The sequence below is a fragment of the Callionymus lyra genome, chromosome 1 (genome assembly GCF_982586985.1).
Source record: "Callionymus lyra chromosome 1, fCalLyr1.hap1.1, whole genome shotgun sequence".
Taxonomy (NCBI): domain Eukaryota; kingdom Metazoa; phylum Chordata; class Actinopteri; order Syngnathiformes; family Callionymidae; genus Callionymus; species Callionymus lyra.
In genome coordinates this window covers 26,817,321-26,833,706 of record NC_141818.1, presented here as the reverse complement: position 1 = coordinate 26,833,706, position 16,386 = coordinate 26,817,321, and the positions used below count along the sequence as shown (strand labels likewise).

General features: G+C 38.8%; 1 protein-coding gene across 17 annotated transcripts in view; it reads right to left on the bottom strand.

The window, feature by feature from the left end:
- The window catches only part of ptprdb (protein tyrosine phosphatase receptor type Db), a 145,217-nt gene that overhangs the window by 103,073 nt on the left and 25,758 nt on the right, over nt 1–16,386 (bottom strand). The window lies entirely within an intron of this gene.

Genomic DNA, 16,386 nt, shown 5'->3' with positions numbered 1-16,386 from the left:
ATCGTTCCAAAGCTTAGGACCTCAGAGCCCGAGCTGGGGGTGTAAGGCTGGATCAGATCAGTGATTTAAGGAGGAGCCTGACCATGAATAGATCTGAAAGTAAGAACTTTTAAAGTTGATTCTGAAAGAAACTGGAAGCCAGTGAAGAGTTTTAAGGATCGGAGAAATGTGAGTTCTTCTAGTGGAGCGGGTCAGAATTCTCGCTGCAGAGTTCTGAATCAACTGCAGGCGAGACAGCGCCTTCTTGATAAGACATGAAAATAAACTGTTACAATAGCCTCACTAGTCACGTTGTGATGTTCATCAGATTATCGATCAATATTGATCATAAATTAACACACAGTAGTTGTAGTTACACTATATGTTCTCTTCCACCAAAATTGATGATCTGTTTTCATGAAGAAAATATTGATCATTTTATAATGAATGTTTTAATCCACTATTTTACGCTATTCAGAAAAAAAATATTAAAGTAATTATGAACTTGTTTTTATAAGTCGACAAAAGATTTTTTGTGAAAGAACGTTTGATCAAAGTGAAGCTGCAGAATGAAACTATCTTTGAACAACACACCTATATAAATACACTGTCACCTGATTTGTCATTTGTACACGGAATGTTTTTATTTTATTAATGTAATAAGAAGTCGCATGTGTGTTGCAGTTGCATCACACATTTATATGAAACTCAGACGATCAGATCATCTTCATCATCAATACTCTTTAAGTCACTGATTTACACTTTTATTCTTGTTAAACTAATTTTGAAACGTTTCAAATAAGCCCCTGATCGTCTGTAAATAAAGTATTCACGTTAATAACTGTGTATATAAAATATTAACATTTACACCAGAGCTCGTCTGCACTATTTAAATGTAAGCATGTGATCCATGTCAGAAATGTTTAAATGAAGGAATATAAATGATTAATCCAGTTTACATTCATTTTTTTATTTGTTTTCTTCTGATCGCAGGGAGAAAAATCACGGACTCTGCTTCATTTAAATTTTATTTAAATATGTAAATGAGGGCGTGGAAAGGGACGAACATGTCTGCGATTAATTCTAGGTTGATCGTGATGTACGAACTAAAAGTGCCTAAATTATTGTCGCGCACTCTTGATCCAGGGGTTCTCACAAACCATGGGCTTTTCTAATGTCTTCATTTCAAAGATTCTGGAGAAAGTGGTTGCGAGTCAGCTCTGTGATTATCTCCATGACAACGATCTATTTGAACAGCATCAGTCTGGTTTTAAGGAACACCACAGCTCAGAGACCTCCCTAGTAAAAGTTAGTAATGACCTGCTAATGGCCTCTGATCAGTCTTTCAGTTCTTGTTCTTCTGAACCTTAGTACTGCATTTGACAGCGTTGACCACCAAATCCTTCTACAGACTAGATAAACAAGTAGGTTTACATGGAGCAGCTTTAAACCGGTTTAAAAGGCTAAAGAAAAAACGATATACGTGTATATCACCTATAGTATCCCACAAGGCTCTGTTCTTGTCCCACTCCTTTTCATGAGCGTTATGCTTCCACTACGCCATTTATTCAGAATAGACATAAACAAATATATTCTCAATGTTATGCTGATGTCATCCAATCATATTTATCGATGACGTGAGATGAAAGGAAGAAGCTCAAAACAACTACACTCAAAACTGAGGTTTTACTAGTCGGTCCACAACATCTCTAACGATCCCTAACAAATAATAGAGCCTTTCATAATATACTTGGTCCTGCTGCTAGCACCACTGAAAATAAATTTGGGGATGCTTTGATCAGGACCTTAACTCATACATAACCAAATCTCATGGACGGCCTACTTTCACCTTGCTCAAATACAAAACAGGACTTACCATCCCTTGGCTGCTGCTGGAATACTCATGTATTTTTGACTAGTGTAGTTCATATCTGTTAAATAAGTATCTAATAACTCTTCAGCTCATATGGAACTCTGAGCTGGTGTTAAGACTAAGAGTTGTGATCACATTAACATTGCCTTTTAGGAGAATTTAAAATGTAATTAAAATCCTTCTCTTAACCTCCAAAGCTTTACATGGTCTAGCACCAACATACATGACAGATCTAATCCGAACTACTTAGCCTTCTAGCATGATACGTTCCTTATACCTATGTCCTATTCGCACAGGATAAGTATTACCTGGAGACCTTTGGTAATTTGTAATAATTGCGGAGAATGTCTCAGTTTAAATCCCGCGCGAATGTGCCATGTCTGTGATTTGTAATGTAATAATTCCGCCGCAAATTACAGACTGTAATTCACAGACGTCTGGTGATAATACTAGTCCCGTGTGAATCTGAATGTCTGCATTTTTAATTCTGAATGTCGCATATGCCACTCTAAAGGACTTCTAGGCACTCGCCATTGTGTTTATATTTACCTCTGCTGTTTTATTTTGAAGGGGTTGAAAAGGAAGTAGATCGAGTTTGTTGTTGTTGGGGGTGTGTTCCACATGACGAAAGTAAAGAAGACGTGCGCACTGCACAGCTACAAACTAAGTTCCAGCCTTGTTGTTTCCCCACACGAACACACTCGGTTACACTACTGTAACAGACTATGTCTCTTCTGTAAGAATAATTTTGGGGCAAATTTATGTGCAGGGCAGGGCTCTTGCTGTTGAGCATCTGCACAGGTTGTGAAACGAAAGAAAATAAACGGTTGTCCACTTCATCTTCTCTAAAAGAAGAACACTTGGTTACACTAACTTTCTCTTTCAGTAATTGCGCTTTTTACATATGTATCTCTAGGTAATGTCAATAAAAATGACTATTTTACCGGCATCGCTTATCCTTTGTGAATGCACTTAAAATAACGCAGAGGAGGGGGGGTCATTTACAAAACACAGAGGTCCCAAGGAAATACTTTTCCCGTTAGAATAGGACTATAGATAGTTGTTCCAAAAATCCACTGTCGTTCACTGCGAATCACTCACCAGTTCTTCTTTTCTCTCATAAAGTGTTATATGAACTTCAAAGTGTCTTGAGATAACTATGATTTGACCCTTGGCATTTGGTATTTCACAGAATCCTACACTGAAAAGTATTAGAATCGTAATGAAAAATTTGTTCTGCAATAACATGTTATCAGTTAATCAAGGATTTGTGCAGTTTAACCCTCACATGCTAGATCAGTGGTTAAAAATTCCATCACGAGGCAGAATAGCTACAATAGGGCAAACGAGTATTGTCACAGTTCAACTGTGAGAGAAGTCATCCAAAAATTAAATCTAGAAAATCACATTATATTCTTTTATTTGCATATTATTGCATGACACCTACCAAAAAGTAAGAATTTTGTCTCTTACAGACTAATGGTGTGTCCCAAATAGCTGGTAGTGCACTTACACTTAATATTTTGAGTATGCAAGTGCATTCACAATGAGCAGAGGGCAAAAGTGGCGCACTCAAACGACTCACTCAAACGGCAAGAAAATTGAGTGTGGATCAATGTACACTTTCCACTCTTAATGGCCGCCATCTTAGTGACTTGGATGCACTAAACGTAAATTCCTCACTGACGACATGGCTGTGTCCCATATCACGCACGAGTGCACTGGTTTATAGTAGACATTAAGTGCACGAACTTGGCAAGTGTGCAAATTTTCGACAGATAGTACTGTCTCAAATCAAACACAATCACTGTTGCTATATTGTTTTGTGGTAAAATTAGTGTTTTCTTGAGACATTTACGCCGGTATCTGCTCTGATGACGCATGGTCAGTGACGTATCTTCCGTTTATCGTCATCTACGTCACTAAAAGTTGATCCTGAAAGAAACTGAAAGCTAGTGAAGAGTTTTAGGGATGGGAGTAATGTGAGTTCTTCTACCTGAGTGGGTCAGAATTCTCGCTGCAGAGTTTTGTATTGACTGCAGGCGAGACAGCTCCTTCTTAAGACATGAAAACAAACTGTTGCAATAGTCCAGATGAGAAGACACAACGAATGGATTACAAGCTCCAGATCATGTTGTGACAACATTTTCCTAAGTTTAGAGATTTTTCTCAGTTGAAGGAAACAGTTTCTGGTCAGTTTTCTGCAGTGTTGAACTAGAGATATACATTTGTCAAATACAACACCCAGGTTTCTCAGGCTCAGTTTGACCAACTGACCTAAGTCACCCAAGTACTGCCTCAACTCTGGATCAACTTTAAAATTCTGGTTCTTACTTTCGGAACTCTTCATGGTAAAGCTCCTCCTTACATCATTGATCTGATCCAGCCTTACACCCCAGCTCGGGCTCTTAGGTCTGTGGATCAGAATCTACTGATGGTTCCTCGCACACGGTTCAGGACCAGAGAAGAGCAATTCTTCCAGGCTTGGTCTAGGAAAAAGCGCTCTATAAATATAAATTACTTACTTACTTACTTACTAAGATGGCGGTCGCTGAAGGTGGAAAGTGTCCATCGATCCACACTCAATTTTCTGGCCATTTGAGTGTGCATATTTAGTGCTTATTGCGCAAGGTCAACAGGACTATTGACAAGCAGCTTGTTGAGAAGTCAACAAGTGTTGATGCAATTATTAGTAAATGTAAGAGGTTACAGCTGATGGTCAATCTCCTTAGTCTGGGGCTCCTTTGCAAGATCACACCTTGCAAGGCATCAATTATCAGGAAAGAAGGTGAGATATGAGGTCAGATGTACATCAATGACCTGCAGAGAGCTGGGACATTAGTTATACACCACGTCGCCATGGATTAAAAGCCTGCAGCGCACACAGCTCCACTTAAGCCAGTGCATGTCCAGGCCCGTCAAAAGTCAATGACCATCAGGTTGATCCAATGGGCGACTGGGAAATGGTCCTTTTATTCTATTCTATTCGATAGCTTTATGTTTGGAGAAAAAAATGATGAGTACAACCACAAGAAACTTTTCTTTGGGTAGGCATTTCTATAAAAAGGACAGGACAACTTCCCTGCATTGAAGGTAGGATGAAGGGGCCACATTTTGGAAGACCTTGGCCATTATCCTTCTTCACTCAGTAAGAGGTTTCAAGTTGTCTTCCAGAATGACAACAACCCGAAACACACAGCCATACAGCAACTGAGGAGTGAATCCATAAGAAACATTTCAAGGTCTGACTGACCAAGCCTATCCAAATCTTTGGACGGAACTAAATATCCAGCAACAACTCTGAAGCCTGAATGATCTGTATGGAGGAGTGAAGGTCAAAATCTCTGCTGCAGTGTGAGCAAACCTGGTCAAAAACTACATGGAACACCTGATCTCTGTAATCAAAGGTTTCTGTGCCAGTAAATAGATACTGCTTTTATTGCTAATAAATATAAATACCATGCAATAACACTGAAATAAATTATCCAAAAAAATATGCAATGTGATTTTCTGGATTTTAGTTTTAGTTTCCATTTCGCAAAATCAAAGTGTACCAACGTTAAAAATGACAAAACTTGCTGTGTAACAAGAACTGTATCTTCCATCTCTGCTGTTGTGGCGAGAAGTTAGTTAACTAACGACCACAACCACTGTTCTGACTCCCTAATTAAATTGGGCTTTTATTTTGTCAAGCCCAGCAGCTCCTGAAGATGATTTTTCTTTCAACTCTCTGGGTGAAAGCTAAGTGCTTGAATCCTCAGACTAACCCTCAGACAGCCTCATCACCCCACATCAGGCACCAAAGCAAAATATATGTTTGAAGAAATTCAAATGAAAGTTTGACAAAAAAGTAACTGAATGAGTCTGCACTGACGGTTCCATCAAGGAGAAGTCCCTGTTACCAACGCGAACCAAGATCTCACTGAACTGATCTGCAACAGCCTCGACCCAAAAAGATTATTCATGTTTCAGACAAGCTGGCCAAAAAGGAGTGATTCAAAGAGAAATCAAGTTACCAGAGCAGTGCAGTTAATGTTACGTGTACCTCTGCAAAAGTAAGTTTTGCATGCAGACACCTACACTGACTCTGAATCTTTTGACAAAAGTGCATCTCACACATAAAATGTCAATGTGTCAATATGATGAACACATGTATATAAGTAGAATCACATGAGGAAAAACATATTACTTCGTATTACATATTTATTCGTCTCTTAGAATAAACAATATTGACTCAAGAGACAGAATTTATCCTCACAGCCAGTGATGTACGATGCTCATGCAAGACAACAACTTAAATCATGGTGGTTTAGTTTCACTGGTACAGTCAGTATCAAGTTAAATTGGTGAAATAACGGACAAAAAGCAAGTTAACTCTAGGTTGGGTCATTGTCCGGAATCTTGGATTTTGACTTGACTGTAGCGATGTGTGGAGTCAATTTTTTTTTAAAAGTCTTGTTTAATATTTCAACAGAACCAGATGAAGTCACAGCACTTCTATAATGAGGAATCTGATCTCAGATGTGGGATTTTGATCGTGATTTGAACACCATATGGAATGAATGAAATTTGACTTTCAGGCACCACCAAGGAAGATCACAATAATGTAATTAATAATAACAACACATGCTGTTCTAAGAATGTTTAAATACCCATGAAATAGTTAATCTTTTAATATTTAAGGGTTATTTTAGTCGGTACGTCTTGAAAACACTGCAAGGGTGCTCCGGATGCCATTGTGTGCTCGGCTGTTCTCACACACATGGATTTATGGTGACAATTGAGAATGATCATTTGTTAGGTGCGACAAATTGCTCATGGATGTCCTACTTTAACAGACAAATTAGATGCCTCTGAGCTTGAGGCTAAAAGAACAAATGACTGAGAGAGCGGGAGAGGTAAAAGAAAATGCCTACAATGCAGAGGGGGAGCAGGAGAAATTACAAGAGTTATGGCTTGTATGAGAGGTGAGCGGAATTACATGAAAAAAGGGCAAATGAGCAATGAGATGGAGGAAGGGTGGAGAAATTCTCGCAGAGATTCGCCATGTTCCATCTGCTCAGCCATCATCTTTGAAAGGCTCAATTACACAGTACAGCTAATTCCTTTGCACGGCTCAAAGTCAAATTACAGCAACAATGACTTCTTCGCTTGTCAGCACAGCTCTGGATAACAAATGTCAGCACCTCGGAACATTATTGAATCATGATGTAACCCAAGCCAGGTGGTCTATACACGACACCTGCTCATGTTTACGGCGAGAGATATGAAGTTTGCGAGTTCAAAGTGGGAATTGCGATGGAATTAGAATACCCACAGAACCTTTTCAGAGCATCTCCTAATGAAGTCTCAAACTCCCTCTGCAAAAGTGACCCATTTTCCCCCCTTTTATTTTTTGCCTATCCCCCATCACTGATATAGCTGCCCCATATTCTTCACATGAAAGGCTTCTCCACCTTGGATCCGCGCAGCTATCGATATATCACTTCATTTACTTCAATCTCAATATTGTTTTGACTCAGAAAGGTTAGACGTCTGAGGGGTCAGTCTTCATTCTAGAGACAAAATGTCACAATGGCGACAGTACAGTAACTTGCACTTTAAAGGACAAGAGGAAATTGGAACAGTTTTGACTTTGCTTTAAACTTGAATAAAGAAAACGATTTTTGTTCTGTAAGCTGGAGACTTGCAGGTGATGGTTATATCGCAGGTGAGTCTCACTGTGAGGAGGCTTTTAGAAGGTGAAAGGTTTTATCTATTGGTTTGAAAATATTTAAAATCAAACAAGAAAGTGTTAAAAGAGTGGAATGTTTTAATCATCTGAGGGAAGCTTATCAAGTTGTTTCAAACTGCAAAGCTTTGCAAGAAATAATGTCATTTTTTAAAAACCTCTTGCAATTGCACAACCTCCTGAGGCGAGTGATTATACAGCACTCAGACACCTGCTCGGAGCTGGAAACGGAGCTAAAAAAAACTGCAAGATCATACAAGAAGATCAGCTGAGACTTATGAATTGATTCTAAAGTTTTGGCCAAAAGGCCAAACAATTAAGACGAGTTGCGGCATTTCCGATTTGATATGAATTATTCTTAACAAAGTCCCCACAGCCTCTTTGCCCTTTGTTAGGAGCCTGCTTCATCAACACAGCAGTTGACACGTGCACCTATTAGACCTTTAATGCCCCTCGTAGAGTCATGTCTGCATGTTAAAATTCCATTTAATGTTTTGTATATGGGCAGCCTCTAGAATAGGGTTTAAATTGAAAAACATTGTCATTTTCCTGGATGTTATTAGAAGGAACCGACTAGGATTTTGCATGATTCACATGATGAAATGAATCCTAACTTGCAACTGTGTAGGAGGGGTCCCTGACCCTGGTCCTACTCACACTGACTACTACACCAACATTGTGAATCAAACTGTTTCCATCAAGCGAAGATACTTTCAGACTCAACATTATATTAGAAACAGATTCAAAGGATTTTTGAGTTTCTTCTTTGGGAAAATGTGACTTTGAAGAGGCTGAAGAAACTGTGAGGATGGAAGAAAAATGTTCAAGAACACCTTCAGGAGACCCTTGTCTTGGTCTTGTGCACACATGGTTTTTGTTGGTGTCCCTCAATACACTGGCTACTCTCTAATTGAAAAAGCTCATTCTCATAAGCTGCGTCTCATCCTTTCAAACTAAATTGGAAATATGTAGCTTAAATATTAAGCAACTTTTAAAAGTCAAAACTACTCCAACGTTTGGGCTGCCGCATGATTTTTCAGAATGTAACGCTTTAACGTTCATGCAGGCATGTTAAAGGGACAAAGAAATATTTAAATCTAGATTACATGGCCCTTTTTTCCTGGGTTATTTCGGCCACATTATATACTGTGACTGTTTCAATCCAAAAGAGAGGAGCGAAGAGCAAAAATATTGGAGAAAAACTTAAAAAAACAAAGCAAGTAAGAATAGTAAAGAAAGAAATCACAACATAAAATAAACCTTATTATAGCAACAAAAAAAAAGTATAAACCTTTTGTGTAAAAAAAACTCATAGAAAAATCACCTTTTTGTCTGAACATACTAAAGTTACACAAAAAGTCAAAGAAATCTGAATAAAAAATACAAAACATTTTTTATTTAGATTTAATACAATAATAAACTTGAAATAAAATGTTTAGCTGCACTTTTCCCAGGTGTGAGCTAGTGCCTTCATAAAAAACAAAGAAGAAGCCAATGAAAGCGCTTGCACATTGCATCATGGTGAGCAAAGATGTTTCCCCATCACAGCGGACAGACAAGTCAGTTGAGCTGTTTTACAAGCTTTTTTTGAACCACCCTGGACTCTCCTGCCCTTCGTATACTCCGTCCTCAGCTTCAGTTCTGCCTGGTAAGACTCTTCCTCACACCCTCATACGTCCATTGAATATTTGGCTCTGAGATTTCTCTGCACTCTCTAATTTACCATGAACCTTTTTGTCAGCGCCTGTTGTTAATTGTTTTTTTGGAGACTATTATTTTTTTCATTGACCATCTCTTTTCTACTCTTCTTTAGTGGATCGTGCGTCTGGACGCCACTCCCTTTATACTTTAAATGAAGCTTTATGACGACAGTCCAGTTGCAACCAGACTGGTAACCCTAATCTGACACTGGATCAGAGGTGATGTGACTGATTCATCAATTGTCAACCTTTAGAAACATATCATCACAGAGAAGGTGCTATCTCATTCTAGTTGCCATGGCACCTGTGAGACAAAGTTATCTATGGCAGAAAGACCCCCATCCTGAAGACATGCTCGCTGCCAATCTACTCACTTGCATTCACTTTCTGTACCTCCTGTTCCCTCGAATTTAATTTAGATTTGGCATCCGTGGAGGAGCATTCAAGAAGCACCTCGTGCTTTCTGATAGGTCAGGTCGGAGCCAATCCCAAGGGTCATCGAAGAATGGAAAATGGTTTTCATGTAGCTATCATGACAAAACAAGAAAGTCTCACTGTTTACCTAACTTTCATTTTTAATTTTATACTATTCAAATAGTTATCCAACTTTTCTTAAACTCCAGCAACAACTTCAAGAGCTTCCTAGCACCGGTTTATACCTGATTCTTAGTCACTGCAACTCCCTCAGTGACGCTGTTTCCTTACAGAGCAGTGACCGATAAACTGGTCCGATCAAACCTTTGATATGAGTTGTCCAAACTGTCCAAAAAAATAAATTGCGCAATAAACACTCCAGAAGCTTCGCTGAGGATCCTTGTCTTACCGCTATAATGAGCCAATCGGATATGGATTCCGTGCTCTTTTTCCCAATTGGTTCTGGACAAAGTAGAAAGGTAGGGTGATCAGGTTCTGAACCCTCGGATCGCCGGCGAGTGTGTCGCACCTGTGCAGTTATTGACTGCTAGTGAGTTGAACGAGTGTGACGGGCTGTTGATGTAGTTTCATGAGCGTGAGAATTTACTCTCAGAAAAGTCTATGGATAGTTCTTCACTATGCAAGTTACTGCTATTCTGGAACCTTCTGTCTGGAGATACCAACAAGAACCTTTTGAGGGTCTCCACAATGCGAGTTCGTACTGAGCCCTAATGGTCTCGAGAGGTCTCTTCTTGGAGGGCTGCATGCTCTCTTGAGGTCACCTGACTTCCTTTAAAGAGGACACTGCTCAGTGTCCTGTGGCTGCAGATCGTTCTTCGTGATGAAGACATTAATGCTCCGGACTGGCCCTCCTGTCCCCCCACTGGACCTAATCAAGCACATCCGAGACATTGTCTATTGTTACTTCCTCCCACTAAGCCATGTCAGCTAGATCGTCCAGCACCTCTGGAGACATCTCTGGTCTCTTCTGGAGTCCAGATATTCAAGTACACAGAGGCCATTTTGAGGTTATTGGGAATGTCACCTACTATGCACCTACTACTCATTATTACTACTACTGATACAGAACATTTAATAGTTGCTAACAATTGAAAGTCTTCCACCGCACGGTTAAACCCTCTGTTATGGACAAAACAGCCCATCATAAAAAGTCACGGTGAGAATAATGTGAGCGGTGCCGAGACCTGCATTTTGTAAATAAGTCCTCTGGTAGAATCAATAAAATGAAAGTGTAAAATGTCATTGAAATAAACAATTGTTGTCAGTTTAATTTATTTTCCTGAACATTGAGATATATTAACTATTTTATAAATGTTGATAAAGAAAAATCTATGACCCACGTCATATGTTACATATTTTTTTTAAATAAATGAGGTTTGCTGCTCTGAGTCATGCTGGTGTGCTGCTGTTGGCTTCTAAAGTGCGTGCTTCTGCACATCAGCTGTCAACCTGTGGGTAAGAAAAAAGGCCCACATAAGTCATCTAGTAAAAGGGGATCCCTAATAGGACAACGGCTGTTTTGGTGTGAGCTTTTCAGGCACAACACACACACAGCCCACGTGGACAGCTGGTGTGCACAAACATACAGCAGCCCAGGCATGAGATATGGCCTTATTATCCTTCTTAACTCCGTGCAGCCAGTGTCCTCCCGTAAATGTCTTCCAAACACTTCTTGTGCTGCACACGTATTTCATCAATCCATCCATCCATGGATCTCTCCGCATTTCCCTTCAACCCGTTTCTGACTTCGTTCCCTCCTGCGTCTCAGCTTTTCACTCTTTCGCTTCACCTGCTCCCGATCCTCCCGTCCACGCCACTTCCATGATTCCGCCCAGCACTGAAATAGCTTCTTCGGGGCACAACTGGACAGAACCTGCTGGTCATCCAGGATCATCTTCAACTTCCTCCCTTCTTATTCACGCCCATCTTACCATGACCCCACCTCACTCTCCTTTTATTTCCTTTACTCCCCATTCTATTCCAAACTTTCATCATGCTCCGCTTTGCTTGATCTATTAATCTTTCTCCGTTCTCGCAGTCTGCCATATTCCCTTGGCTCCTTCCCTTCTTTGCCTCCTACTCACCCTATTTTATCTACCTCTCCCATCTGCAGCACCTACTGCTGAAGATGTCTGGAGTTGAAATCAAAATGAGAATGAAGAGGGGGAGGAACATGGTGGAGAGTGGATGGGAACCAAAATAGACATGAGAAGAAGAGACATGGCGTTAGCACTGTTTGAAGAGAAAGATAATGTAGATAAAAAAGAAGGAAATACCCAGAGAGTTAAAGATGTTCATGAATCTACATAAAAAAAAAGACAAAATTTCAGTGCAGCTTTTTGTGCTGTGCGTCATAAGTTGTTGTATTCTTAAAGAGACAAAAGTGATCACTGATTTACTGAAGCATGTGTGAAGATGATCTTCTTGATGACATCATGAAATGAATTACAAATGGTTGTAACAGAATTAATTATAAGGACTATTTTTCACTCATAATAATGTTCATAACATGGTTTCATTCACATTATTCACCCAGTCTGTTCGTACACAAGGTAAATCTGGCATCATGTTTTATAAAAACAGAATTATTGTATCAGCCTTATATAACACATGAATAATGACACTATTTGTTAATTATAGTTCATCTTGTTTTCTTTTTTCAATGAGCCTTTAAAGATGTCGTTCCAGACCTTTTTTGCACAGTGGACCTTAATGTCACATTAGATTCACAGAACAAGCTTCAGATAAAACCTGTACAAATGAATAACACTTAATTTTGAGTAATCTTGACTGAAACCAGTGGCTTTTTTCAAAATAAAACACCTTTCGTATTCAATATGTTCCAGGCTGCATCCCAGTCTGGAATTCCCACTCTTGGGATACCACCTCTGAAATTTCCAGCCGAATATTGTGGCATGACTAGGCCTCATTAGAAAGATCTTGTCAACTGACTTTATTTTGATGCAGAGCAGCAGCTGTTCCACAATGGTACTGAATGATAAGGTTTCTCAGTAACTATTTAAATGCGAACATTTGGGGGAAAGTCTTATTTTGCCATTTGATTGAATGATCTTGTTCCTTCGATGACTCATCATCCAAAGGTGAAATAAAAACTTATTTTGATATTGATTTGAATGTACTTTAAGATGCAAACATTATTTTGTTCAGTTCAATGAAGATAAAATGATAATGTACAGCATATTATAGATATTCTTTTTAAACTACTTTTTAATTATTTTTTTTTTTAATTAAAAGTGAATTGAATTGAGCATTCATAACATGTTCCATGAATGCATGTTTATAACATTACAATTGTTTTTTAAATAATAAAGTTAGCAATTATAACATAACAAGTTGTATCAATTCAATTGGTTTACGCCATAATACGCACCTAGGAAACAAGGTGTTGGATGCAAAGGAAATGTGGGGCATTGGCTGCTATAACTTCTGCACAGTAAACAACATCACACATCTATGCACAAACATTGACACGCAGGCAGTGTGCGACATGTTTCCTGTACGTAATAATTAACCTTTCTCCTGCTGAGTATAACCATTGGAACGAGGCAGTTAAAGTGTTGATTGACTGTAGCAAGTATTTCACACATAGACTGTTGAGATGATGGTTCAACTCTTGAGTTAAAGGAGTGTGTGTGGCATATGTTTCAAAGTAATTGAGTGGAGTAGAACACGAGGAACTGTCACACTTGATGACATTGACGGCTGATCACATCTATCTACGGTTGATCTGTGAGGGCAGAGTGAACTTGTGATGATACAGGTCGACAGCACGGGGGAGTGGTTAGTGCAGACAGCATTAAATATTGAATAAAACTGTCTGTAACAGGGAGTATGAGTCTGATGGTGATGGTGGTCTTTTATGTTAGTTCATCTATTACTGTGGTCAAGAAGAGTTATCAATAAAGCCCTGAGCCTCACCTCAAGTTGCACAAACCTTTTCAGTTATAGTAACTTAACTAACAATCTGAAGGGTTCAGAGCCGTGTAAGGTAACAATGGATTGTGGATAGAGATGATCAGGGACGTGTTTCATAGAGTCATCTCGACTGTAAAACATGGTTGTATACGTGCTGTCTTTTAATTGTTTGAAAGCGGGATTAATCATAAATCATCCTGGGGAATTTCCACCGCTGAGCCAGCAGAACAGCCCGAGCGTTGCATTTAAATTTGTCTTTTGCCTATTTTTATCTGTCCTGGAACCCCTCTCATGTGTTTATTGCACAATCTGCTTGATTCCGTGCACGTCATTAGCATCGGCGACAACTAGACAATGTCGAAATGCATTTCCGACATTCTTAATCGTAGTGCACGTAGACGTGGGTGAACCGTTCACACACTTTTGAGTTTATCCCTCAACATTATAATGCTGACTCATCGTTTAAACAAAAAAGCCACAGACACTCACTTAATTGTGTCTGTTGAGGAATCACACACTGAGGAAGAGCATCTCTCCCATCTGTTTTCTAATTTAGCTTTTCTTAAAAAAGAAAAAAAAAAAAGTCTCAAGTCAGGGCCAACATGGCAGATGGGCCAACAGTAGTGTAACATATGACTTTGTGCCCACAATGAGTCTCCAGTTCAAACACACGAGCCAAGAATGTAGCCGCTAATGAGGCTCTACATGCGCTCCCACAAGAGTCCACTCCAAACACTGCGAGCTAGAAAGCAAAGGGCAGGATCCTGAGAAATCTCACACTCGTACACAACCTTGAGCAGACAAACACACCAGAACCAGCTAATTCAGCGATGCTTCTGCTACCTGTCAAGGTGATGACGTTTTCACTACATCTTACAGCAACTGGGAGTTTTGATTTCTAGCTTAACTTTTTCATCTTTATTTATGAAAACTGATTGAAAACATAAAAAGACAAACCAGATTTCTAATCTTAAATATTGTCATCAACATACAGCTAGTATATCAAATATCAGTTTCAGATTCATTACTTTCTACATAAAGGTAAAAAATAGATTACAAATATCTCTGTACTTGATGATCATCATTTATTTATTATTCTACAATGATTGATGTAACCTCAGTCAGGTGAAGTGAAGTACAGTGAATCAGAAGTCATCTACATCTTAAAGGTCAACTAATGTGTGGATTGGTCTGTTTGTACTATAATGGACTTCGCTCTTGTAACCTCTTGTTCGCCAAGATTTTAAACAGGGGAGAACTTTATTAAAGGGCAGCTAATGTGAAAACCCAACTCTCCTGACTTATTCACATGTTGTAAATGTTGAAGTCTTTCTCTACAAAATGCAGCAGGTCATTCATCATAACGTTGCTCCGATTTGAAGTTATTACTGAATAAAGTTCTCTCCCGTCTGAAATCTTGCCAAACAAGATTACGGTTTAAATTAAAAATTCGGACATCACTCTGGTGGAGGTGCCCTAAATCAGTCAAGTACCTACATGTTAATTGTGAGAAAAAAAACAACAATATTTATGGAAACATGTTGAGATTTACATCTGCCTTTCGGAGTTTTTGTAATGTGTACATTAAGCAGCGAATCTTATTTTTATTATTTGTTTTTAATGTACAAAACGGGAGTTTCGTGGCTGAGTTTGAAATTTACGTGAGTCCTTGAATGCAACTCATGTTTTTGTGACCAATGAGAGCAGAGTCGGCGTGGTTGCTTGGATGAGACTTCTTCTCAGCTAAAACAGTGCATTTTAAGTGGGCGGGGCTTAAGCGTATTTTCTAATGTAAATATCTTTATTCAATGAGAATTTTTGGCAAAAAGAAAAATACTGATGAGTATAATGGAGGTCCTAGAATAATTCAAGAGACACTTAAATCAGCACATTAGGTTCCCTTTAAAAGAATAACTTGAAAACATGCTCATGATGAGGGACTTACTGCATCTGGCAGAGCAAGACATTGAAACGTGAGAGAGTCGGTAGAAGTAAGAGTTGGGTTTCACATGAACCCTTTAAAGGGTGTTCCGTTTAATGGTTGGAACTAGTAATAGTATAGTAACAGTAAACAAACATTTATATTCACTGCGGTTCTCAGTTTAAGAGCTTCATTTTGGTAAAACAATGTTCATGAATGCAGGTTTTTTTGGTTCTTTTATGTGCAAGTTTTTTTTCTTTGTTTAGAAAAAGCTGCAGAAATTAAAATGAGCGTCTCTGAGTTCCTCGATTTCTTCTGCTTCCACTTATTGAAATGTTGACCTGGTCTCACTCCAGGGGCTTCAACATTAAGACGTGTTTGTCCATGGACGGGTTTCACTGGGAAAGCCAAATGTTTTTATATGTGTTTATATGTCATTCATATATGTGAAAAATTGTCAAATGTAAGAAAGTTGGGATGACTATTTATATTTATCTATATGATAGTTCCAGTGTGAAGTATCGTATTAAAAACTCTGGATGTCATAATCTCATATTATTGTCAGCTCAAGTGTTTTGGTATCACAGAATGAACTGATCAAAAGGAGAAAAGGTTTCACGGAATGTACATTTAATCGAGAAAACTACGACTAAATCTATTCTGAAGGCTCTTCCTAAACGCTTCCTGCTTTAGTTTTACTTTGGAATAATCATTGTCTGGATGAATGAGACTCCACATGGACATAACATAATATAGTTGAATATAATACACAGATGTCGGAAAAGAGACGTCACCCGAAAGAACAATACAT